This window comes from Hibiscus syriacus, unplaced genomic scaffold (assembly GCF_006381635.1).
Source record: "Hibiscus syriacus cultivar Baekdansim isolate YM2019G1 unplaced genomic scaffold, ASM638163v2 tig00111947_pilon, whole genome shotgun sequence".
NCBI lineage: Eukaryota > Viridiplantae > Streptophyta > Magnoliopsida > Malvales > Malvaceae > Hibiscus > Hibiscus syriacus.
In genome coordinates this window covers 209,848-221,100 of record NW_024063219.1, presented here as the reverse complement: position 1 = coordinate 221,100, position 11,253 = coordinate 209,848, and the positions used below count along the sequence as shown (strand labels likewise).

At 33.9% G+C, this 11,253-nt stretch overlaps 1 long non-coding RNA gene and 1 pseudogene across 1 annotated transcript; both read right to left on the bottom strand.

The window, feature by feature from the left end:
• Positions 1 to 274: 274 nt before the first annotated feature.
• Positions 275 to 850, bottom strand: LOC120173399. Its single transcript, XR_005521056.1, has 3 exons — positions 776 to 850; positions 596 to 682; positions 275 to 503 (listed from the first exon to the last, which is right to left on the bottom strand). It is a non-coding gene; the product is annotated as an uncharacterized LOC120173399 (long non-coding RNA).
• A 3,974-nt stretch (positions 851 to 4,824) lies between these two features.
• LOC120173408 lies at positions 4,825 to 8,753 on the bottom strand (annotated as a pseudogene).
• Between the last annotated feature and the right edge of the window lie 2,500 nt (positions 8,754 to 11,253).

Sequence of the window (11,253 nt, the reverse complement as noted above, 5' to 3'; positions counted from 1 at the left end):
ATCCCCATAATGAAATGAAATCCATCTTGAGCTCCATTGTTTTTCTTGTTAATATTTGGTCACAAGAAGAGGCCAACACAGCTGCTGCAGCAATAACAGATGACCGATGCTCGACTGAATTGATCTCTGTATCAAAAAGATCAACTCATGATCATAAGCAAACAAAGAAAAGTTTCATAATGGCATTCAAAAAACTAGATTTTTAGATTACCTTTTACTAGAACCAAAATATGCTGCAGAGCTTTAGAGACTAATCCTTTGGGTATACATTCACCATAAAATTTATGGATGAAGAAAGATAAATAAGAGAAGGGCGTTACACAAGTCATTTTCCATTCGAAAGTAGTGAGTACCAATAGCTCCATTCTTTGAATCGTTTTACTTTGGAACTTGTAATCTTGTGTGGGAAATTCTGATAAAACAGGTACTCTGCACTCCTCCATTTTTGCTGCTATTGATAAACATGCCAACGACAACAATTGTATAGCCCACAATTTCCCATGCTAATGAACACAAAAAATTACATTGTTACAAAACACAAAGAAGAAACCTTTCGTTTAACCATTGCCTGAACAATAAAAAAATATAAGCTTACATCAATGGATTTCTTTGAGAGAAATCTATCGAAGTATACTACAGACAGATATGCCGTATGGATTTGAAACCCAAAGAGTGTTCTTGTCTGTATAGAAAAAACCCCTTTTCATCAAATCAAAAGGCAAAAAGGAACAACAGAGAATAGATTAGAAGAAATAAGAAGATACAGATTACAGACATTGAAGATCCATTCAATGGCATTTAAGCGAGCACATCGCAGCCAGTTATTTTGATCGGTAATCCGATAATCACTAGAAGATGTAGTAGTAGAAATTTCTCTTTGAATCAAACTCTCAATATACTCGTCATCCTTATCATTAAAGAAAAGACTTTCATCTTCGTCTTCTGGTTCTGTTTCGAAACAACAATCTGCTTCTTGGGTTTCATGACACAAGAGGCTAGAGCAAGAAAAGTAACTCCCAAACTCTCCCATTTGTCTCGATCAAAATCTTTGTTGCGTAACAGAAAAAAAGAGACACAAAAATCTCAACCAAAAGAAGAAAAACAAAACATGGATTCGGTGGTTTGTTTCCTACAACAACCCGGTATATATGTTGTGTGGAATCCACATTTGAATAGATTTAAGGAAGATTCTACAGTAAAGGGAAAAAGAGATTTGACCTGGGGCTGAGCCTGAGGAGGGGAACCGGGAAAAGGGTAGCTGATGATTTGGTGGTGCCGCCAATATTAGCGGATGAGTTATATAATACTCCAATATAGGAGATAAATGAGGCGTTATTTGGCAGTTACATTACTGTACAAGTGCAGGAAACTAATTTTGTACTTTATTCAATTAAATTTATGCATCTTTTGGGGAATTCTGCTACTAAAATTATTATTATTATTATATAAGCCAAGGCTATTGGAAACAAATGAAAATGATGTCATGTAACTATTTTTTATTTTTTATATAATAAATTTTACCTATTTATTTTAATATTTTAATGTTGCTCTTTAATTTCATTTTCATATATTGTATATCTTTTTAGTCATTTATATTTTTATCACATACTTCACAAAAGTTTAAGTTAAAACGATTCTTTGCAGGAATCAACTTACCTTAGTGGTTAAATGAATCATTATTATTTTTAGAGATCACGGGTTCGAACACCAACGACAGTAATAGTGTGATTGATTGTTTATTGTCAAATGATTAAGAATATTTATAACATATACTACTTGGTAATCACCTTAGTTTAATAAAAAAAAAGTTAAAACGATTCTTTCTTCACATATCTTACTTGAATTGTTTTTATTTAAAATAAAAAATAACCGATAAATTAACTGTGTAAATTTTAATTTATACAAATTTATTTGTTCTAATGCTATGTCTAAAAAATACTATCATGTGTCCCATTTAAAGTTTAAGACTAAGATTTAATATTTTAAGATTTAGAATTACAATTTTCTACAATCTGTACATCGAATAATATAATTGTCTCTGTAGCTTTATTTGTGTTCATTAATTATCTTGTTGGTATCATCGTATCTATAATAGGGAAACACTCACGTGCAGCGCCTTAGTATACGACTAAAATAAGGTGTTATCGGTTTTGTTATTATTTTAAATAACAAAATTGATAAAAAAAAATGACCGAAAACATCATTATTTTGACCGATTCTAATTACCTATATAGGTAAAATCAGTAGAAAAAATCCGGTCAAAAAATGATGTTTTAGGTAGCGCTTTACCGAAAACATCATTTTTTTGACCGGATTTTTTCTACCGCGTTTACTTATATAGGTAATTAAAACAAATCAAAATAATGATGTTTTCGATCATTTTTATCGGTTTTGTTATTTAAAATAATAACAAAACTAATAACGTCTTATTTTAATTGTATACTCCCCTATCTATGAGTATGTTTTCTTAATTATTATAGCTGCGTGTGCACTTTTCTGAATAAGTTTCAATTTTTTATTCATGATGTAATACATGGAAAATGGAATTTATAATAATAATAATAATATAAAAAATATTGTTACACTTATACTCTGTTGTGTCTATCGTCATGTTGTTATTGTAACCTTTTAATTTGTATCTAATATTTGTCAAATCTATTATAATAAAAAAAAGTCATTAATAATCATTAAGTGAGATAATTTTTATCAAACACTGCAACTAAATAAGAATTCTTATCATCCGAAAACATTATTTTTTTAATATAAAATGAAATTCGAGACAACATGTTTCAACATAAACCTACATCAATGCAGCAATACGATTATGCAAAGCTATATAAAAAGATAAATATTGATAAAGATGAGAAGGCAGTAGGGAAAGGGGCAATGAGGAAAGGGTTTGATTGATTAGAAGAGATATGATAAGAAGCGTGAAGATCATAGCCAGGAGGCAGTAGGGCAATAAAATGATCCAACTCAGTGAGTGCGGTGAGGAGCGTCTTCACGTGCAGAAAGACTGGACCATTCTGGTTTTTTATATAGAGAGGAAGACCCCTCTACATGCTAAAGCGATTTCCCCTTACCCTGCCCTCTCCCTATTATACAATATAGATCACACCTTTTTCTTCTTTTGTAAATGAAACAATTTTATATACTTGGATTTCTAGTTAAATTATTTGCTTGGGTCTAAGAGCACCGAGGGGTTTGAAACCTTGGAATCAATATCCATGGGAAGTCCAACATGGTCAGTAATTGACTTTTGACTGCTTTCTTATACCTTCCATCTTATATTATCTATGCTTAGCTTACAGGTTCTAAGTATTTGTTGGAAAAATCATGGCATCTACACGGTACCCTTTTCGGTCTCTATTTTATCTTCTCTCGACATTAGATGCTTATATAATAATATAAGTATGATAATAGAATAAAACAACAGTATAAATATATTAGGATTTAAATTAAAAAAAAAAAGTTCATTCGAAAAAAATCACAAATAAAGGTGGAAAAATTCACTATATTAAAAGATAAATTACGAAGATTTACTTCTAAATACGATTTAAAGTTTAATCTACTTACACTTTTAAATTCTAATCTGTCTTATCTATTTATAGTGATAAATTTATTGTTTGCAAATGAAACTTACATAGAAATAAATATACTCAGATTGTGTTTCCTATGATTTCATCAGTGCGTAAAGGGGAAAGTAGAGTTTCTACATAGACTGAACTTCTTCGTACCGATTTAATGTGAGTTTCTTTTTAAATCATCTCGGGTCCGATAAAAAAGAATTTGGATCACACATCTTTAACAAGTTAAATGTGGGTCCATAGCATGCCCGATCAAAAGCTTCTACTTTGTCTTGGTCCAATCTACAATCTCTATTGTCTAATCATCATGGAATCGGTATATATTATTTTTCTCTTCCTTCTCGATCTCTTTTACGTTTGAATTTGGAAAAGATTATCGATGAATTAATGGGAGTCCAAAAATCTTGACTTGAAAAAGAAAACGTTTTAGGGGTCTTTCTCGTAATTTACTTAAAAATTAAATGAGATTGGACACTTAACATATAGGTGACCAAAGGAATAAAACTTAAAAGTTGTGGTAAATTTAAAAGTTCTTTAAATTGGAAGAGTAAAACTAAAGTAAAATTGAGTAACCAAAAACGTAGTTCACCCTAATATTTTGGGACATATTGATCACGGGAGCGCAGTTTTGATGAGTAACGGATCTTATTGGACCTATTTAGTCAATAGCTGAAGCCTTGATGGGCACATCCAAACAGATATCTACTTTCTTTTGTCTGAGAACCCACGGTTTAAGGGGAGAAGACAATGACATGGACTATAATGCATCTATTTAGATCAAAATATTCTTTTAATTATATAACTATAAATGTATCTTTATTTAAGAAATCAAAAATATAAATTAGCACAAACCAACTTACCTCAGTAGATTATAAATATACCTTCATTTAAGAAATCAAAAATATAAATAAGCACGAACCAACTTATCTTAGTGGGTTAAAGGAATCATTGTTGTTTCTAGAGGTCACGGGTTCGAGCACTAGCGGCTGCAGCAAGGTGATTAAATATTCATTATCAAATGGTTAAGAGTATTTGGAACAGATATTAATTTATAATCAATTTAGCTTAAATAAAAAAATATGAATCACCTCATTAAAAAAATCTCAATAATAAAATCGAATTAAATTGAGTTGTAGTGGATGAAATAAATTCGGACAAGTTGGACCGTTGTCTTGTGGAACATAACGGGCAAACCTTATTATGGTAACATATAAAAAATCTTTCATTGCATATGTAAAAAAAACATTCTTCTTTTTTACTGCAAAATTTACAGGAATCTGATCTAAGTAAAGAAATTTGAGTCTTGACCATCACACGTATGTTGAAGTAGACAAAGAAAAATATATTTGGCTTGTTTGTTACCTTGGCCTAGCTTGTTCTTCATTCCGTCATTCATTTTATTGTCCGATGGAGATGATGATACCCTTCACTTTCCTTGCAACCTATCCTTATTATTACAATATGAAGAGGGCATAACTCACTGCCCAACAACAGCTATGCCTCCGTGTGAACTGAAGATGGAGTTGGCATTCTATGCTTTTCATTTCTTCTTTATTATATACCTGTTGCATGTTTTGTAATGGTAAATGAGACATCTCTGCTGTCGGTTCAGCTAGAAAAAGGGTATAGCTGTGGGAGGATGAGCGAATTTGATATTTCTTAGGACCTGTATTCACACAGCTTCATGGCGACAAGCTTTCGTCATCTGAACTTTCACCTTGTCTCACATTATACCTGCTAAGAACTGGTAGTGAGGCAGTTGCGGATATCCGAAAGGATCGAGCAGAACCCACCATTGTTCTATCCTGCATTTGCCCAACTTCCTTGCAGACATGATCCAATATCGACAGGAAATCTCTCACGATCATGAAGATTCTGAAAGGATGGGCTTCTTCCTTTGCTGCATTCCCATGAAAATAATCAGTAACTTCTTTCACTTGCAGTAAAACTTTTCTTTCATCGGTCTTGATCTTGGATATCTCCTCTTCAGCCTCTTTTAGAAACATCCTCATCGAGTTGAAGAAGTTCCCCTGCATATCTGGCTTCCCATATTGTAAAACCAACCTGACCTTCTCAAGCCCCATTTCGAGCTTCGACACGTAACTGCTTAGGACATCTGAGTCCATTCCTGCTGCCTTCTTGACATTGCCTAGGTCTCTGCTCAGTCCAGCCACAACCTGTAATCCTTGCTTCCTGAAATCATCCTCCTTAATGCTTGACGGCATTTTGTTTTCAGGATTCCCATTTGCATAGTTAGTACCAGCACCTTCGGATCTAATGATCTCCTGAACAACAAAGTGAAGTAGCGTCGTTTTCCCATCTGTTCCCTTTATATCAACAAGTTTCAAAAGGGTATCAAGTTTAAAAGCTTTAGCATCACCGCGATTAGTGCCATCATTCATCCGGTTTCCTGTCCTCAGAACAGCCTCTAGGAGTTTGAGGAATAGCCTGCTATTCTTCAATTCCTCACTTGCTTCCTGAAACCACATAGAGATAAATGAATTCATAAGGAGCATTGACCAGAAAGTTTAGGAACCTTTTTTATGTTAGAATCTTGGGATATTTAACTAGCATCGAGCATTGAGCCTTGTGAATTTTAATACCTCAAGGGTTTGAAAAGACTTCCTCAAGTACTTTACTTCTGCATCAAAATTTGCTCTATAGAGCATGGCTTCAATTCTTTTGAAGGCAAAGGGGATATCGAGTACGGTCTTGAGAAATCTTTCTGCAGAACCTAGTTTCGAGATGTCCCCATTGTACTCCACGAGTTTTATTTCTTCCTCCTTTGTTGGAGCCATCTTTACCAAAGTTTCCAAAAGCTCAGCGCCTAAGCTTTCCGGGTTACCTGTTAAAGCAAGAATGTGATATATTTATCTATGCATTTCTACCTAAGCAGCTTAATTCAAAATGAGTGCTAGTTGCTACTTTAGTGGCAAATCTCAGCTGCGTATGTCGTAATGTATTTATATTGGCAGAGGTTTGATAAGCTAAATCATTTTAAAAGACTTGGAAAGTTGAAAGCTAAAACTTGATTTACTAAAATTTACTCCAATATTAGATCAAGCAAAAAACTGCCAATTGATAATGTTTCTTTGTGATAAGTGAAAACCAACAAATTGTATTCTTATATCTAAGATTCAAGAATCTCATTACTGGAAGAAAATGGAAAAAGATTGATGATACTAATGATTTACCATCCAAAAGAGCTTCCGACACCTCGTCTCGAGTTACACTCAGTGCTCTCAACAGTATGGCAATGTTCTGTGACTTCTTTGGATTCAACACTCTGTTTTCCAATTCAACAGGAGGCAGAACCAATCTTCTAATAGGTTCTTTGGGTACTGAATTTGTGGAATTGCAGCCAAAAAGGGTCTCCATCATATCCTCATTCAATCTGCAAACATAGGCAATCAATTTAGAAGGTGTTCTGAAAGGTTAATATCTTCAGTCGGTATATACGAGTTTTTTTTATCACTCACTGAAACGAGCTTGATTTTAACTGGTCCCACACTGTAGCTCTCTCCGAGGTCGCTCGTACTTTGTCCCAGTGCAGAGGCTTTAACTTGGGCTTTGCACTATCCATGTCATCCCCGTCCGTCTTCTCTGAAGAACTGGCACTTTTATGATTAGCCTCTTCCACGGATTTTCTAGTCCCTTTCCATACACTTATTTTGGGATTTGGGGTCGATGATTCTTGCTTTTTCAACACTTGAGAAGGTTTTGAAGACACATTGGTTTCCAAATGCCTTACTGTCTTTGGTATTGAAGGTCCTACTGCTGCTGCTGGGGCCGGAGGGGGCGGTGGAGGTGGCGGAGGAGGAGGGAGTGGAGGTGGAGGTGGAGGAGGAGGATCTGGAGCTTTTGTTCTTTGTGGGATGAATGGCTGGTAATTGATCGAAGCAGTGCCCTGTTTGGAGGAGGAGGTGGGGCGGAGAATTTTGCCCTTTTTGCACAAGTAACTTCTTGGGTCTCATGTAACTCATCTGCTAGCCCTTCTGATCGTTGAAGAGGCAGAGACGGTGGCGCTGGAGGAGGAGGAGGAGGCTGCTGCTTTATAGAAGGTATAATAACATGCTTCATTTCCGGTGAAGAAGCTAAAACCCTTGTTTTCGGAGATGTTCTTTTGGAATGAGGACCAGAATTAGCATTCCCATTCGTTTCATTCCTCGCCTGAGTCACCAAATTTCCACTAACCGAACGCGCAACTGGAGTATAATAGCTGTCTTCGTTGCCAATAACGGACCCCTGTGGGGTATAAAAAACAGTCGCCTGACTCTCTTCATACGAAGACGACGATGAGGACGACATTGCCGTCGGCGAAGCATTCTCGAGCGAAGGAGGCTTAGCCAATGGAGGCAATGGCTGCAAGTCCGGACTCGGCCTATACCGATCCGATCTCTTACTCGGATTCAGTTTATGATAAGGTGAACCATTGGCTCCATCATTAGCTTCACTCACCGATCTCCCGCTCGGCTCCACAGTTCCAATGTAAAGAAAACTCGAAGGTGGTACTCTGGAATCTTCCTGGAACCTCTCTGAATTGCCTCTGACGAGCTTCTGACTTTCTCCAGGGTGTTTAGCCCTGTGACGGTACAAAAAGAAAGCAAGTCCGGATAACATTCCTAGAGTGACAATTCCGACTGAGATTGCGATTGCAACCTTTTTCGCTGGTTTGGCGGGTTGTGTTGCGGCAGGAATTGGGATTGAGCCATTGATAGGTGCAGCCGGTGGTGTAATCTGTTGATTCTGATCCGGGGATTGTTGGCCTGGTGGAACTTCAGGGAAAAATGGCTGGCTCGGGTCTGGGAAAACAGGGGCGTCGGGCGACGGAGGAGACGGTGGAGGTATAGAATTGTCAGTACCTGGAGGTGGGGCTGTACCGGCTGGAAACAATGGTTGGTGTAGAATTCTTCTATGAATGATAAAACCCTGAATTATAGATGACGTCGATGAAGAAAATGAGAGTAATATGAAAAAGAAGATGAAATAATAAGGTGCTGCCATGGTGGATTTTTCAGGGTCGAATATCTTTCTTCTTCTTTCTCAAAATTCATCAATGGGGGGAAGAGATGAGTTTGCTTCTGTTTTCGACCCTTGGCAAAACACGACAAAGAAAAGATAAAAAAAAATGGGATTCTTTATTAAGAGAAAGAAGAGTTGGAGTTGTTTTAGTAAGGGGGAACCTTCTTTTTGCTGCAAGATCTGGATGCCCTCCTCCCTTCCTCTCTTCCTCTCTCCAAGTAGCTGAGATCATCCATACCCCCATTATTTTATTATATATAATATTTTAGATTTTTACAATCTCTTTTTCCCGTAAATGCTTTAGGCTGAGGAGTTACGGGATTTCAAGTTTGGAAGATTCCATAACTAAATCTCATACTAATATTTCATTTTAAATAATAGATTAAGTTGTGGTAGAAAAAATTAGCTGATCCTTATTCTCATATGTAATGGGGTAAGGGAGAGGTAGGATAATAGGCTACCCCCAACACCAGGTTGAGAGCAGCTTCCGTGGTAGACCTCCAAATTATAAATTATCCATCGTAAGACTCGATCCTACGACCACAAGGTTAAGAGTCTGGTGTTTGTGATAGAAACATTGTTTTATTACTAATCATCCATTGCATTTAATTAATTAATCGGTGGATAAAATATATAACCATTTTATCAAAAAATAGTATGTAAAATTTGTAAGTAATTAGTTTTAAGCAATAGATACAATTATAATTACGGTCACAACTAAAAATGAAAATAACACATTACATCTAAATAATAATCTCAAAATTAATAACTAAACATATCTAAATTATTATGCTTATTTTGTATTATTTTATAATTTTTATCATCGCTCTCATTTTTATTAGTTTTCCGCATAGTAATTATATTTTGCAAATTTATCAACTGAAACAATATTATTTAAGTGGGGAAATGAAAGTGGGTCAAACACGCTATTAATTACATATAAATACAGATAGTGTATTATAGATGGAAAGAAAACAGAAAGAGAGGCAATCGAACAACAGATGATGATTGTAAATACACATTATATGCTTTTCAGTGCTGGAATCATGTCCTGTGAAACAGATCTGAGAAGACAGAACAAATAAAACTTTAGCTTTCGAGGGGGTTATTTCAAACGTAAATGGACGATGATGTCCATGGAAATCATGTCCTTTTTTGTCTCATTTTTATATTAATTTTACTTATATTTTCATCTTTCGTCGGGATCGAGAAAATGCCGTCACGCATATTTCTTTAAACTTTTCTAACTTTATATAACTTTACTTTACTCTTGTATAGTTATCAAAAATAAAAAAAAATATTCTAAATTACTATCAAGATTTATAATTATAATCATAGACTAAATACATAATTAAGATAATTTTCTATATCATTAAAACAAAACCTAACAATTTAAGATCATAAGTATCATATAAGGAAAGATTAAAAATATAATTAAAAAACTCAAACAAAAATAGATACAAACAGATCTGATTGAATAAATAAATGAATCAAAAAAGAGATCAAGCTATTGAAAGACCAGTGACAAATTAAAAATGTAGACTCGTGCGACGTGAAAAATTATCGATGGATACAAACCATATATCTAAATCTAATCCAAAGCTCCAAAGTAGAAAAGATCAACAAGATATCATATTGGTATCATCTTGATCAATCATTGCGATTAAAATCAACCCTTTAAAAAAAGATAAATGAAAAAAAAGACCAAATGATTGAAAAAAAATACCAAAAGACGTAAGAAAACATCTCATAAAGACAGATAAAGACGTGTCGTTCAAATAAATTTATTGAAAATAAAAAAATTAAGATACAATATAAAAAATCAAAGGACAATAAAGAATATCGAGAATCAATTATAAATATTAAAATTAATACAACCGTCAATTAACAAAAAAACGAAAAAAAGGAACAAGTCACGTATCAATAAGAAAAAAAATCAGATTTCGTAGAAAAAAAGCATAATGTTACATTTATATTACTGTTTAATTCTCACGAGAAATAGAATAACAATATAATATACAATAACAAATAAAAATTATCAAAAAGTTAAATACAAATTAGACCAAAGTTGAAAAGATGATGTTATATTGAACAAAACATGTTTACATCCACTTTTGTTGCCATTAAATCCCTGTGGCCACTGCCTACTGTCAACTTTACTACTTCAAGTTGAAGCCTATGCCCTAAGGTGAGAGATTTAATTTTTGTTAGTGAAAATTTTCATTTTATGAACTCTTATGTTTTTAAAACATAAAAATGAACGATTTCGTTTGGATTATTTAAAAGAAATCAATACATAAAGATCTTAATTGTAGTGTGCAACGTAAGAGTCTTGCATTACAATATTAATATAGACAAAAGGAAGAGTTATCAACCGACTAGCTAGTTTAAAATATATTTTTATATAATATTTAAATAATTTAAATTTTAAAATTTTCATACCAGTTATAATTATACTTAAATAAATTTAGATCTATAATCTTCAAAAGATATCAATTAAAATTAAATTGATTAATCTGAAATATATTTATGAACAATAAGTTATAATGACCCTTTTTACATAATTTAATAATAATTCTTTTTTAACATAAAGTGATTACAAATTATTATATGTTTTAAATATTCTCATTTATTTGTCGATGAA